Source organism: Canis lupus, chromosome 12, assembly GCF_048164855.1.
Source record: "Canis lupus baileyi chromosome 12, mCanLup2.hap1, whole genome shotgun sequence".
NCBI classification, from domain to species: Eukaryota; Metazoa; Chordata; class Mammalia; order Carnivora; family Canidae; genus Canis; species Canis lupus.
The window spans coordinates 56,619,752-56,635,552 of NC_132849.1; the positions used below are offsets into that span (position 1 = coordinate 56,619,752).

The 15,801-nt window shown below is 46.8% G+C and overlaps 2 long non-coding RNA genes across 5 annotated transcripts in view; one reads left to right on the top strand and one right to left on the bottom strand.

The window, feature by feature from the left end:
• Window positions 1–1,506: 1,506 nt before the first annotated feature.
• LOC140601728 (uncharacterized) lies at window positions 1,507–10,270 on the top strand. 3 transcript variants are annotated; one of them, XR_012004770.1, is made up of 4 exons: window positions 1,507–1,562; window positions 1,793–1,883; window positions 9,480–9,634; window positions 9,925–10,270. It is a non-coding gene; the product is annotated as an uncharacterized lncRNA (long non-coding RNA). The 3 variants fall into 3 exon arrangements; XR_012004771.1 differs by lacking the exon at window positions 1,507–1,562 and adding an exon at window positions 1,564–1,655; XR_012004769.1 differs by lacking the exon at window positions 1,507–1,562 and having other exon boundaries at window positions 1,569–1,883; window positions 9,925–10,269.
• The window catches only part of LOC140601729 (uncharacterized), an 84,053-nt gene continuing 75,418 nt past the window's right edge, over window positions 7,167–15,801 (bottom strand). For both annotated transcript variants that reach the window (XR_012004773.1, XR_012004772.1), the window contains exon 3: window positions 7,167–8,119. This is a non-coding gene — a long non-coding RNA (uncharacterized lncRNA). The remainder of the gene's footprint in view (window positions 8,120–15,801) is intronic.

Below are 15,801 nucleotides of genomic sequence, written 5' to 3' on the forward strand. Positions count from 1 at the left end.
TGCTTATTGGTTTAACAAATGTGCAAGAGTCAGAAGTAGCACGGGTCCTGGCACTAAAGAGGTTAACGTAACCACGTGGACACCGAGGCCATTGCCAATGAGCTCGTTGGGTCAAGCAGAAATCCCCCGGTCACTGACAGAAATCCACGGGCTCCAGGAAAAGGACATCACACAGTGGCCTCACTGCAGGCACGTTCTCTGGGGACCCTGCTAACTGGGAATACCATAGGGTCAAAGGATCACCCAGCTCCCAGGGCCACAGAAGGCATTCCTGTCCTCTTGGTCACGGACACAATAACAAAAGGGGTTATTGCTGCTCTGGATAAATTTAGAGGTGGAGACAGGGACAGAGTGAAAAGCAAGGAAAATTTCCAAGGCCATTTCCTCCCAGAGCATATTCTTTGACATCCAAGTTGGCCAGGTTGACAAAATAGCAATCCTTGAAGCATGCTGTCTGTGACACGGATGAACTCCTCCTTCACTTCTTGAATGTTTCAAGATGTATCTTCATAGCAACACACTCAAATGAAGATTAATGGGAGGAGGGAGACACAGAGCCAAATCCTACCCCACCAGGAATCATGCAGTGGAGCACGAAGCAGCCCAGCGAGTTTGGCTGGGAGGGCTGCCAAGATGGCTGTCAGAGCAACAGTGGAAAGAATCCGTCTCCCCTGGCAGGGACCACTTCCCTCTCACCTCCTGGAGAAAGAGATGCATTTCCTAGAATAGATTCAAATCTCTTTCAGTCCAAGGTCATAGACACCTCTGTCCAACTTTGCTTCCGTTTCCACACAAGGAAATAAGGACACCCATGCTGTCCAACTAGAGTTGAAATAGATGTAGTCCACACGTTAAGTTCGGGCCAAGAAAGTTCTCTCAAAATCTCGTCTCAGAGTTTTGGGTTTCTCTGTGGATTTAGTTTCTGTTCTCAATGAAAAGGGGCCCGAAGGTGGGAAGGGTGAAGAATTAGGAATGCAGTGTCAAGAGTACAGGACCACACTCAAGAGAGCAAGTTTTGGAGTCAGTCAACACTGGCTTCAGATCCTGATCGCACCACGAAAGACTGTGTGATCTTAGGCAGGTAACTCCACCTCTCCGAGCCTCAGACTCCCGTTCTCCAAAAGTAAGCCTGATATTATCTTTGCCACACAGTTGTGCAGATTAAATGAGATAACATATGCAAGGTGCATAACACAGCCTCGATACATGGGAGACGCGAGCCAAATGTTAGTTTCCTTCCTTTTCAAATTACCTTTTTAGAATTTCTGAATGCGTTCACACCGAAAAGTACTGTTGAGAAGAGTGTCTTCAATTATACTTTGAAGAGAATATGAAACATATGGGAGGAAGATATTGATCCCAAGCTGCCAGAATTATTTTTGTGGAAGGAAAATTCGAATCACTCCAGACCCATACTGCGTTCTTTGCTGCAGGTGTGCCTGCAAAGTCTTTGACGCTATTAAGTTGAATATATTCATTATGACATAAATAGAATTCGGGGAGCTACTTCATTCAGGTTGGAGCTTTGAGTGGCACCATCTTCTGTAGAATCACTCCATTGGGTACGTATCAACACATTTGAAAATGTCAGACTGGGAAGAAGAAGTTTTCTCACTGGGAATTGAACACCTGGTGTGAGAAAATCTAACAGAAAGGTGATGGCAGAGAAAGAAGATTATAATTCGTATTCTTTCTATATAATATAGTCAAGCAACACTGAGCGAAGCCATAGCTCTTCCTCTTAACATTTTTATTTGATACATATTTAATGGCCTTTTGCAATAATCCACAGGGTATGTTTGCATTGAAATAGTAAATTCCTTAGATATGAAGAGATCAAGAGCCTTATAAACTTCATACCATGCAGCTCCATCTGCAGAGAGGTGAGTGGCTAGTGGGGACCGGGAGTCAGGATCTGTGTGTACTGTGGGAAGCAAGGAGTTGGAGGAAAGACCTGAGCAAATTGTTTGTTCTACATTGTGTGCCAGGCACAGCGTTCGGCACTTACAGGTATTATATCACTTGAACTTCACAACATCTTTGTGAGGGCAGAACTACTGTCCCATTTTAGAGATGAGGCAATGGAGTTGAGTGAAATTTAACTAGTAAATGACAAGGGTTAGCTTTGACCCCAAACGTGTCTAACTCCAAAGCCTCGCCTTACCCAGTGTCCCATATTGCACACCCAAGGACCCAGTGTCCCATATTGCACACCCGAGGACCTCAGATGGGCTCTACCCCAGCTTCTCCCTCCCTTTATGGTGGAACTACCTCCAGCCCAGGGAGGTGAAATACATCACTTCAGGTCAAATAGTGAACTCATCTTGAAGGCGGAAGCCGGAACCCAGCTCCCCTGATGGTGGTACAGTTCATTTTCCTCCATGTATCCCTTGTTGCAAGGGCCCCTGGATGTGGGCATTGCAAACCTGCTCTTTGCCAGTGATCTCCAGCTCAGGAAACAGGACTTGCATTTACCCACACACTACAGGCGACTGGAGTCCTCCGTGGCACCTCCCTCTCTGTCACCCCTACAACGGATACATCAGCACGTTCTCTCATCTCTACCTCCAGGAAGCCACTCACACCCCCAGCGCCCCCACTGCTACCTCCCTGCTCTGAGCCGCCACCAGCAGCTCTGGCATGACTGTGATGGCCTCTTACCAGGTACTCATCACTCCCAATGCTCTGTCTTCTGCATGGCAGCTTCAAGAGCATTTCCCTGGCCTCACTCATTCATTCACTCATTCACTCAACAAATATTTCTTAAAGCAGTGCCTGTTTTAAGTGGGAATTCCTTAGTGATAAAAATAAGCCAGAAGCCTCACCTCATAAAGCTTACATTTTAACTAAGGAGAAGTAACCGGGCAACTAGAAAAATACACAAAACATACAGGAAGTTGCATCAAGACACGTCCCAGGAAGAAAAGAAAGTGGGGAAGAGGGTGACATGTTAGAGAGGGGGGACAGTGAGACGGGAGAAGATGACGTGGCTGTGAACACCTTCAGGGAGTGAGGCGTGAGCTGTGCACACATCTGGGAGTATTTGAACACCTGGCTGAGAGAACACCAGGGCAAGGCCCTGAGATAGGACAGCACACCACACCGGGCGAGCGTGGTCCAGGAGCAGCAATGTGGCCAGAGGGCGAGAACTGGGAGTTTGGGGTGGGGTGGGGGAAACAGGAGAAGCCTTTAGAGGAAGGCCTTGGGCCAGAGTTACCCCTTGCTCAGCCCCTCACACAAACCAAACATTCTCCTGAGCATTTTGCATTTATTGATTATTCATTCTCACAAATGGACAACCCTCACAATACCATTTTTTTAAAATGCAAAATTGAGATTTGGAGAAGTTCAACGACAGGCCCAAGGTCACACAGAGCTGCCCTTGTCTAATTTCATTGCACTCTCCAGCTGCTTCTCTGTGGATCCGGGTTTGTGCTGTGCCACAAAGTCAGGACGTGGCTTCAGTAAAACATTCTTAGCCATAATGTCAATCGTGGGTTGAATTATGACCTCAGTTCTGAGTTGTAAAGAGCTGCTCAAAGCAAGCCGGGAGCCCGGACTGAAATTTCACCTTGGACTACAGCCAAGGTTGGGCTCTATGCTTCAATTAAGCTGAAAAGACCTGCAGCTCCATTTCCAGGGAGCTCAGTTTCCCTGGCGGAAAATGAGATTGGACTTCACCAACGGGTCTCTGGGTTCGAGGGGCCCTTAGAAGCTATGCAATCCAACATCTGCATCCAGATGAGTGAGACTAGTCCCAAGGAGGAGCCATGACCTGAACAGGGTCACCTACTAGGTCAAAGGCAGAGCTGGAACTCCCAGCCTGGCACCTTCTCCCCAGAGTGCATGCCTCCCTCTATGGCTCCATGGAGGGTGTGAACTGCCCTGCATTGGCTTCAAGGTGTTAACGTAACAGGGAAGACAATGAAAGCTTGGGCAGGGCTTCCAGGTGACTCCTTGAAGGAACCTTCCCCACCAGGCATGATGCTGGCTCCTCCTCGCACCAGGCAGTGAGCTGAACAGTGACTCCCAACTCCCGGACGAGTGCATGACACGTTATACGGCAAAAGTGCGAGCGCGGCTTGATACAGCAGAAGATATGATGAAGTTTAAGATCTTGAGCCGAGGAGCTCATCCAGTGTTATCATGGTGGGTCCTAAATGCACATGCATACCCTTGTGAGGCAGAAGCAGAGGGAGTTTTGAGACAGAAGAGAGGAGGCCATCTGACACCGGAGGCAGAGATCAGAGGGCTGGGGCCGTAAGCCAAGGAATGTGGAACCACCAGAAGCTGGAAGTCGCGAGGAATGGATTCTCCCCCACAGAATCCCCAGGTGGAGCCTGGTCCTGTATGCATCTTGATTTCAGTATTGGCCCAGTGAGACCGATTCCAGGCTCCTGGGCTCCAGAACCACGAGAGAACACATGTCTGTCCTTCGAAGCCACCGAGTTGGTGGCAATTTGTCACAGCAGCCAGAGGAAACCAATAATCCCTTAACTGCTAACTTTTCCATCTTCACCACCTCTTGCCCTGTTCCCTATGCTTTGCTTGGAGGCCTCAGAACCACCGCCTCCCAGCTCTCCTCAGCCACCTCCCTGCAGCTTCCACCTCCTCCTGCTGGTCACGCACCCTTCCCACCCCTCCCACCTCCAGAACCTCCCTTTCCATAAGCCGCTCCCCAGGGCCTCGTCCCATCTGCCGGAGACAACAATGGACCCAAAGCGTCTTCCAGCAGCACCACAAATCTTCATTAAGATCCTAACCATCATCAATGTGCTGGAACCGCCGTGGTCTGTTAGCACGCCTTGGTGGCAGCGTGATGGATGACGGCCCCGCTGCCCTCCCAGCTGCCGGCGCCTGGTGCTGAGTGTCCTGAATGCAAGTGCACGTGAGGGAGCTGCTGGCAGCAGGGAGGACGGGGTTGGCCAGGGTGGAGGTCCGCTGGCCCCTGTCACGCAGTCGGTAGCACTCTCCCTGGGTACTGGGAGGAGACGCCTGGCTAGGGAAGTCCCCTCTGTCCATGCAGAGGGTGTGCATCCAGGCCAGGGGGAACCCAGGCAGGCATACCAGGAAAACTTAGCACATCCAGTTAGGCCTGAAACTCAGATAAATGACAAATAAGTATGTCCCGTGCACTCTCCCGCATGTATTTATACAAAAAGTGTATTCCTTTTGTATCTGAAATACAGATGTAACTGGGTGGCCTGTATTTTTATTTGCTACATCTGGCCACCCTCAACCCGGGCTGGAGCCCCAACAGGCAGCCCTGGACGGTCCCCTCTGTGTGCCACGGCACAGCCTACCCGTGAAAGGGGCATCCGTCCAGGCCACTGAGCACTGCCCTTGGACAGAAGCCAAGGGGTCTGTGGCGTTTGGAGTCCTTGCCCGAATTCCAGGAACCTCAGGTGGGCACACCCAGGTCCCGAAGCTTGGGAAGGCTGGAAGACCTGACCTGCTCCAGGAGCGGTCGTGGAAAGCAAGAGACGCTGCATGACCTTCCTGCAGCTTGCTGATGGGCATGTGCTGCCCACGCAGAGCCCCGAGAGGCCCAGCCTGTCCTGAGGGAGGCACAGAGGATGCTACAGAAATTTCCACCCTGGACTCCCGCTCCCTGCTGGCGTGTCTTCACTGCACCCCCTCCCAGCCCTGGAATCAGCTGCTCATTCCCGACCATCCCTCACCTGCGGCACCCCCAGGCCCATCAGCACAGCTGCAGCTCTCCTGCCCTTTGCTTGATGTCCTCATGGTCTCCACCTTGGACCAGCACCCTCTATACATTTGCTCTGTTCCCCACCACCGCTTTCCTGGCTCCGGGACAGCGCAGGCTAGCCCGACACTAAAGCCCAAACCCACTGGCGAGGCATTTAGAAACCCGAGGTGTGTGTGCCCACCTCCGTCTCCCACCAGCCCACGCCAAGTAGCCAGTGCTGCAGGCACATGGGATGACAAGCTGTTTCTGGAAAGTGACCTGTTTGGATTCCTGCCTCCTACTTCTCTTTGGAATCTGGGACTCAGAAAATTAACAAGGGAAAAGCTTTGGCTAAGCCTTCACCAAGCAACTTAGCGCAGCAGGGCCTAGGAGGGTCTCTATGACACACCAGAGAAGTTTCTCGACCCCCTCCCCAAGGATGAAGATGCTATGGCTTTGGTCCTGCCTGGGGAAGCTGGTGATGGTCAACGTAGAGCCTCCAGGACACCCCTGCCCTGCGCGGGGAGCCCTCTCCCCTCAGCCAGAGCCACAGAGCATTCCGACACTGGTCCATGATGACCCAGCCAGCAAGACATGGGGCTGAGCAAAGCGGTCCAACCTCAGAGCTCCCTCCTCCCTCCATCTTCTCCACTGAACGGACCCTCTGCTGGTCCTCACTACAGGTCATCTGTGGACAAGGGAGGACCAGGGAACCTGTGCTGCTTCTTACGGCTACAGTTATGCATCCCCCTCACCCGCAATCTCTGCACCCCGACTCCTCCCCAGCGTTCCCTCAATACCTTCGTCTTCCTGCCCGTAGTAAGGGGAGCTAGGCTGTCAGCCACAAATCCCAAATCTCTGTGGCCTAATGCAGCCGAATCCCCATCTGCCAGCCCTGCTTCTGCCGTTCCCTTCAACAGCTCTTTTTATTTTTTATTTTTTTTAATTGCCCTTAATCTCAGGAAGATGCATGAACAGACTTCCCCCGCACTGATCTCTACTTCAGACTGAACTGCACACACATACATCACTTCTGCTCACACTGCATGGGCACAAACACAGCCTGGTGACAAAAGAGCCTGGAGAGTGTGGTCCTGCCGTGTGCACCAGGGGCCAGACAGCACGGTGCTCGTCAGCTCTGGTGGCGCCCACAGTGGGCATGCTCGGCCCAACCCAAGGCTTCAGCCCAGTGGGGAGCACGGAAGGTGGGGGAGTGCAAGCCTCTGACAGTAAAGGCGGGATGCGTTTGAGTCACCTGGATGGCTCAGTCAGTTAAGTGTCTTGATTTTGGCTCAGGTCATGCTCTCAGGGTGGTGAGGTCAAGCCCCGCGCTCAGCTCCGCACTGAGCGTGGAGCCTGCTTGGGATTCTCTCTTCCTCTCCCTCTGCCCCTCTCCTGCTCGTGCTCTCTCTCTCTCTTTCTCATTCTAAAAAAAAAAAAAAAAAAAAATATATATATATATATATATATATATATATATATATATATATTAATTGGGGGACCTGTGTGGCTCAATGGTTGAGCATGATCTGCCTTTGGCTCAGGTCATGGTCCCAGGGCCCTGGGATCGAGTCCCATATCGGGTTCCCTGCAGGGAGCCTGCTTCTCCTTCTGCCTGTGTCTCTGCCTCTCTCTGTGTGTCTCTCATGAATAACTAAAATCTTTTTTTAAAAGAATTAAAAATAAAATATATTAATTAGTTAATTAAGGGGAGGGGGTGTGTGTTTGGCCCTGAGACATGGTTCCAAAGCACCCGTCTTGGAATCAAGATGTGTTTGGAGCCCCAGCCCTTCTACTTTCTACCCTCAGTAAAATATTATTTTTCTTCCTTCTGCTGCAAACTCCATTTCCCAAACCCATAAAACATGGCCCAAAATGTTGGAATATATAGAGCAGTTGGGGGTTAACTAGAGAAACTATGCAGAGTCGAGGACCCCCCAGACCTGGCGTGGAAACATTCCTCTGTCCATACTGAGCCGGGCCAAGTCCGCCTTCTGGCGTCTGCTTGATCCACATAAACACGTTCACTGCGTTAACAATAAACCGGTGGGCGGGGGCCCTCAGACCTCACATCCTATCAAGAGCTGACCAAATAGAAATGACTTAGCAGGCCGGAGAGTTCAATATTATCACTGTTTGACTTTCTCTCTAACAAAACTTTGAAGATGTTTTCCTTTGGTATTAAACCACTTGATCTCAACTCAGGATTCAGTGGCCTCAACCGCCCTGCAGTTCTGCGGTTTGCATGAGTTGGACCAGGATCTGTTGCCGGGTTCTGGCATTGACTCGAGGTGGGCCTTTGAAGGCAGGAAAGAGCCTTGGCTGGCTGGAGCTTCAGGCGCGCCCCAGAGCACCGCGCTTGTGGAAAGAGGCTCGCTGGGCAGAACAGCTTGGCAGGCGTTCGAGACTGTTTCCTTCTTGCCTCATGACCTGAAATGAAACCAGCATAAACCAACAATGTAATCAGAGCATTGAGAGTCTCTCAGAACTGAATCCAATCTATACAATACCCAGGGAGGAATGCTGGGGTGTGAGAGAGGTCAATGTAAACTCTACTAGACACTCAGCCGAGACCCCCTGAGCCCGGTCCCAGGACCTAGGATGGGAGCCTGTGGGGGAATGATGCAGCTGGGTCCATGGTGGTGAAGATCTCGGGTTCTGGAGCGAGGGCACCAGCATCTACCTTCTGGGGTGCTCCTTGTTAGCTGTGTGGCTGGGATCACATAGGCTCCCTCCTCCCTCTGTGAGTGAGGACTCCCATTTCTAAAACGGAGCAAAATAGTACCTGCATCATCATGTCAATGTGAAGATTTCATGAAAGAAATTCAGGAAACTTTTCAAGGGGCACCTGGGTGACTCAGTCAGTTAAGCATCTGCCTTTGGCTCAGGTCATGATCTCGGGGTCCTGGGATTGAGTCACGTGTCAGGCTCCCTGCTCAGTGAGGAGCCTGCTTCTTCCTCTTCCTCTGCCCCTCTCTCCTGCTCATTCTTTCTCTCTCTCTTTCTCTCTCTCTTTCTCTCAAATAAATAAAATCTTTTCTAAAAAGTAGCTGGCATTTGGCAACTATACAATGAAATTAGCTGTCACTATTATTGTTTTTATTACCATTATTATCACAAGACGTGTCTCTGTTTGCTTACTGATGGTCTCCCTGAAGAGAGTCAGCGATCTGACTTGCCCCAGATCTTTGCTAGATCCCAGAGGTGGAGAAACCTTCTTGCCCTGGAGCTGCCCACAGTCTACTCCAGGAACAATGGAAGTAGAGAAGATTCTGTTTTGATCCAAGTAACTCAAGACCATGTGACAGCACAGATGTGAGCCCCTACCCTAACCTGTGGGCATGTTGCTGCCACACTTTTTTAGCCTGAAAAGACCTGTGGTTGCTCTTGAAGGAAACGCACAAGCCCCAGGGTCCCTGTGTACAAGGGGAGGGAACAGATGGCACGTGGATGGGCTGATTGGAGGAGGCTTAGTGATGACTATGAACATGGACACAGATCCAGGGTGTCTGCTGCCACCAACCCTCTAAAGGTAGACCAAGAATACAACACTCTTAAAACTAGAAGACATTTCCAAGGAGGAAGTGGGTGCCTTGGAAGGTTCCAAAGAAACACTCACTGTTTTTGAGACCAAGATTTCCCATGTACAAGCTGTACAACTATAGAAAGTTACCTAACCTCTTTGAAAGTCATTGTTTTATACATGAATGAGAGTAATAATACAGCATAGCCTGCTGTAACAATTACACTAAGTGATGTTTGGTTATTTGTTTCTTTTTTTTAACCACAGTTGGTTCCACACCACAAAGAGTGTTAAACATATATCAACATGGTACAACAGGAAAAGTAAATCAACAATAAAGGGGAGAAACCAGGAATAAGAAGAGAAAAGGCAGGGGAAAGACGAGTCCATAAAACTCTATTCCATATGATCTTGGACCAGAGGTGAGTGATTTTTGCTCTGAACTTTCTAGTGACCAAGACAAAGAGAGAAACCAGGTCATTTGCAAAATTAGTGGTGTCCCTAAGATCCAAACAGGCTGTTGTTCACAAGTGATGCATTTGTTCTAAAATTCTTAGCTTCTACAAAAAAATGTCCCTAGCTGCTATTAACTGTTAGCACTACATGACTGTTGCCATCATCATCATCTTCATCATCATCATCATCATCACCTACTAACATGGTGGTTTGTTTGTTTGTTTTAATTTTCTATATTTTATTTTCTCATTTACAGTTGGAATTTTCACAGAACAGATATGAGTACTGCTCACTTTTTAAACAAAAAAGTACTGATTTGGAGATATTAAATGATACCACCCTCTTTACCCAAATAAAAACTGGAAGTTGAGATCCAACACCTATTCCAGACAAAATGTTGTAACAAGGTGGTTTTCAAGGTAAATGTGAACTCAATTTCATGGCCAAAGTCAGAAAATTTTTAATAAAAGAGTATAAAATAAAGCATAACTGAACAAAACAAGTATATTTGTGAAACATTTGCTTCAATTGTCATGTAAATAGAGAGAAAGACCTGGATCATTGCTATAGACTGAGGGTGTCCCACCAAATCTCCACCCAGAATTCACCTGTGGAAGCCCTAACCCTCAGTGTGGGCTTTATTTAGAGATGTGACCTTTAGGAGATAATTAAGGTTAAATGAGGTCAAAAGGGTGGTGCCCTGACCCAATGGCATTAGTGTCTTATGAGAAGAGACACCAGAGAGTTGGCTTGCTCTCTCCCTATCACGTGAGGACACAGAGGGAAGGCAGCTGTTTACAAGCCAAGAAGAGAGCTCACACCAAAAACCAACCCTGCTGGCACCTTGATCCTGGACTTCCCAGCCTCCCAAACTGTGACATCATAAATTTCTGTTATGTAAGTCCCCCCCCCAGTTGTGGCATTTTATTGTGACAGGCTGAGCAGATTAAGACAGCTGTGATCTAAAGGACACTGTTTAGTGTCTTCCACGTTCAAAGAAGCGTGGAAGCTGCAGAGCAGATCAGCCCATCACCTGACCCTCTTGACTGTCCCATCTGTTTAGTAGTCATCCAAGTGATTGACTACCTTTGAGCCAACATGGAAACTCCGAAGCTCACTCCTTCCTTGGCACTTAGTCTCTCATGGTGTGAAAAAATTCTTCCTTTGAGCTGAGATCTCTCACCCTGGGATTTCCATTCACCAAAACAATACCACACATGCTGAAGCAAGTGTTTTTCTCCCCACTTATCTATTTTGATGTTTTATTTGAATTTTCTCAGGGCCTTCCTCTTTGTAGACCTCTGGCCTAACCCCTGGTAGAGTTGAGGGAAAAACAGAGGCGCACAGGGTACAAACCTGGCATCTCAAGAAAGAGCCATGGATCTGATCTGGGGGCTCACCGGGTGTGAACCGAGAGAACAAAGCAGAATTATGTTTCAGATGGAAGCACAGTAGCTGAATGCACAAGGTGAGCAAATATCAAGAGGGTCTGCTTGAATGGTGGTCAGAAATCAGCACTGACAGAGGGACCACTTCATGGTCAAAGATAGAAAGTAGCCCATGATCTGGAGAAAAGTGAGAGGTGAGGCCTTCCAGCAGATATTTTTCTCAGTTAATTAGAAGAAGAAAATTCTTAAAAAATAAACAACTAGTGGCACCTGAAAAGGCTGCCTTCTACACAGTGAGCGTCCACTCGGAAAGAGGCAGTGTGGCGTAGGGAAAAGAACATGGGAATTAATTCAAATTTCTTTCAGAGGAATTAAGTAATTAATCATTGCAATCAATTAATTGCTCCCACTTACTAGCTGTATCATCTGAAACAAGTCACTCGACTTCTCTAATGCTGTCTCCTCATCTACAGAATTGATGCAATGATCCTCCATCTGTCTCTGACAAGGTTATTTGACATGGGACATAGGGACTGGGGGTGAGTGGGTATTGCATTATCTGTAAAGGATCATACTAAGGGAAGAAGGGATTGGGTGTTCAAGTAAGAGCTGGATAAAAAAAAAAAAAAAAGAGCTGGATAAAAATGGCCACCTGTGGCACCTGGGTGGCCCAGTGGTTGAGTGTCTGCCTTCGGCTCAGGTCGTGATCCTGGGGTCCTGGAATCAAGTCCCACATCAGGTTCTCTACAAGGAGTCTGCTTCTTCCTCTGCCTATGTCTCTGCCTCTTTCTGTGTGTCTCTGATGAATAAATAAATAAAATACTTTTTAAAAATGACCATCTGTTGGGGCTGTAACAGCAGAAATGTCTGTCCTGTTGGAAAGGATCTGCAAACTCCCCCACAGGTCTCCCATCATGAGAAGCCATGCGCTGCTCAGTTTGAGCTCACCTGGACTAGGTCAGTCCATCACCTCATTTCTTCTGCCAGCAAGATTCCCAAGTCATGGCCATTTCAATTTCTATACCAATTTAAGTTGCTTTCCTTGTGAGCAAGCCCTTATAAAGCCTCCTATTTACCAACTCAAACTCACTTTTTAAAAATTACTCTGCCAAGAATTTTGCACTTGTCACCAATCTTAGTGACAAGTTTCTCAAAAGGACTGGTACACTAACTAAACAATTTCATGATAAAACTTAAATTCAAATGCCATAAAAAGAAAAGTGGGCTGCTGTAGAATCAGTTTTTCTGGATGTGAAAGCTCAGCTCTATCATCATTTATTCATTATGATATCTCAAGTGAATTTATTCTCCAAGCCTCAGTCTCTATATCTGTTAAATAGGTATAAAAAATAACCAACCTTGAAAGTCTGTGAAGATTATCGTGGTAAATTTATTAAGTTGTGCAGATTATAGACAACTCATATCAGACACCTATTATAGTACTTGGTTCACAGTAGAATTCACAAATTTTTAATTAACTTTTATTAAATTATACTACATATATGAAAAGTGCTCAACTTTTAAGTGTACAGCTCAGTGATACCAAAATGATTGCATGTATATCAAAGTGAATGTATCTGTGTGACCAGCATCCAGATCAAAAAATAGAATATTACCAGCACCCAGAAGTCTTCTTCACACCTCCTCTGGATGCTGCCCACCCCCCAAGGGAGCCAACATCTTGACTTCTCTCACCATAGGTTCGCTTTGCCTGTTTTTGAACTCTATGGAGGTGGAATCATACAGTACGGAATCGTTTGTGCCTAGCTTCTTTGGCTTGGCATTTAATTTGTGAGATGGTATTATATGTAGGTGTAGTTTATCCTCAATATATTTTATTATTATTTTTCAGTTCTGTTTGTGGGTTGTCACTGTAAAACAAAATGGCTATCAGGGAAGACTTCCAAACGGCTAAACTGTGATTGCACCAAATGATGGCTGCAGTTCAAAAAACCACTAGTTTGATATTTTGAATCACAGGATGATTCACTAAGTTTCCCTAGAGCATAATACATAATATGTGCACATCCTTTATAATAAATGAAATAAACCAAGCTGTCGCAGCCAACAGCTTAAATAAAAGCAGGCATATATCAAAACCTCCGTGGACTCCAAGAAGAAAGATTCAATTAGAATCAGGAGAATACACGTTGCCTATGCAAATAGATAAGCAAAGAATAGACATTTTCTCTGAAGTCACCAATGGAGTTGTAAGGAATGCGCAGGCGTGATACATAGTGAATGGAGCATAGACAGTGATGGAACTGGTATGGAGCTCTTAGCATCTGCCGGTGCAGGGTGTGATCCTGAACAAGATACTTCACTTCTCTAAGCCTCAACATCTTCATCTGCAAAATTAGGATAATAGTATCTACCTCTTAAGTTTGATTGGGGGGATCCCTGGGTGGCGCAGCGGTTTGGCGCCTGCCTTTGGCCCAGGGCGCGATCCTGGAGACCCGGGATCGAATCCCACGTCGGGCTCCCGGTGCATGGAGCCTGCTTCTCCCTCTGCCTGTGTCTCTGCCTCTCTCTCTCTCTGTGACTATCATAAATAAATAAAAATTTAAAAAAAAAAAAGTTTGATTGGGAAACAAAATTCAATAGAATAATTGTGTGAGATATAAAGTAGGTGCTTATATAATTAAGTAATGAGGAAAATGTGACCCTCTGCCCTGTGCTCCAAACTTGATTTGAATGTCTCTAAATAAATGGGCATTTCGAGGGCAGGATTTGAAACTTACTTATCTCCAGATCCCAAGTGCTTAGTGCGGGGGGACTAGAAGTACATGTTGATCTGAACCTTGCTTATCACAAGGTAGATGTATGGTTGCGCTTATGTACTTGGAGGGAAGACTGACCCTAATGTCTAGTCATACTCTTGTATGTCAGCTATTGTGCCAGTGACCTTGCAAAATGGTAATGCACCTGCATTGTTCTGTCATTCAGTATTGATAATAATTCCATAAAACAGATTTTTATAGATGAAGAACCAAACTTTCGAAGGTCATTTATCAGTTACTTTAGGATCAGGATTGGGATCAGATGGGTATCCTTCCAAATGCTGAGCCCCTTCCACTCACCATGGTTCCTCACCATCCCTTGCCATCTTTTTTGCCCACACATTAGTTCAGTTGCTTCTTCACTTATTCATGTAATCAATCAATCAACAAGTATTTATAGAGCATCCCCCATATGCCAGACTCTCTACTCATATAAAGATGAGAAAAGACAAATGAAGTCTCTACCCTCATGAAGCTTACATCCCAACTGGGAAAAGTTAAATGAATAAGATTCAGATAGTTGATCTCTGAAATACATAAATAGGGAAATATAATTCAGGTCAGGGCACCTAGTAGGAAGGACGGTCCCGCAGAGGTGACATCCAAGATGAGACCTGAGGAATGTCCTCTGCAGTGGATCCAGCTGGCACTTCCTCCTGTCCTGCTACAACACTCTCAGTTGTTACTGAAATTGACCCACGAAATATTCTAAGCCATCCCCAGGCATCCTGTGGGGAACAGTTTTGAAAGCTGGATTTACAGATCAGTAGGAACAGATCCCAGTCGGCCTCCCTGCCAAAGTCCCGTCAGCGCTTACAGATGGTTTTCACAGATTGCTGCTTCCCTATCTGTCTGGTCTGGCCCTCTCCACTCAAGGGAACAAACAGTCTATGTGGATGGAGGTGGATGATTGGGAAGAACTTCCCAAGCATCTTTAATGCAGCAACTAACCCCTCTGCTTTTCACCTCTGCAGGAGCCCTTGACTTGTCTTCTTTTATCTTCCTGCACCTCTCTGTCTCCAGAAGGAAAAGAACCGCCAGACAGAATTTCTTCTTTGTTCCAAGACTTGCACTTAACATACGTATCTGAAAATGCCTTCAGTTATGGAATCCTGGAAATTACATTCTCATGTTTTGTGACTGAGTCTTATACATGGTCACAAAGATGGTAATTGATCTTTACAGAAGCATTTTTTTGTAAAGGCTGCGAGCTTTTGTCCATCGCAAAAACATCTGAAGGCAATATTCTCACCACTGAACGTGTCATGCAATGCTAGGCTGCTGTAAAAGAAATATTGGGTGCAAAGAAGATGAGTGTTAGTTATGAGGGAGAAACAGCCTGGGGGTTGATGTCAGAAAGATCTGGATTCTAAATCTGCTTCACCACAGCACTGTGATTTTTTAAGGAATCATTCAATGTCCCTAAGCTTCTATTTCCCCGTCTGCATATGAGGCTAATGATACCTAGAGAGGTTTAAAATAGGAAGGAAAAGGGTTGCTCCTAGCTAGAGCATACAGTGTGACAAATGTGTCTAAAAGAGAGAATGACAGACATAAGGCAATATTGACATTGGAAATTTACAATGATCCAAGGTCTGGCCATCAGTTTTACGACAATTACATGATTTTACAGCCCACACCAAAAGCCCACCTATCTCTCAGGATGGAATCACACTTACCAAGCTCACTGGAGTGACCAGAATGCCAACTTTTTTTAAATAATAAGAGGACTCTAATTGTAATAGAAACCTCAAGATCACATCAGCATGACCGCTGCTTATCGCCCCATGGGAAAGCACAGAGGAAGCCAAATTATAATCAAGAGGTCAATGGATGGACATGAAACCAGAACAAGAATTAGATGAAACACCTGTTACAAGGCATCAGGGACAGCGTGGGCATTGGTACAGAAATATTCACAACTCCTCTCCCTAGACACCACGTTTTTGGGCACTGTAAGGTTTG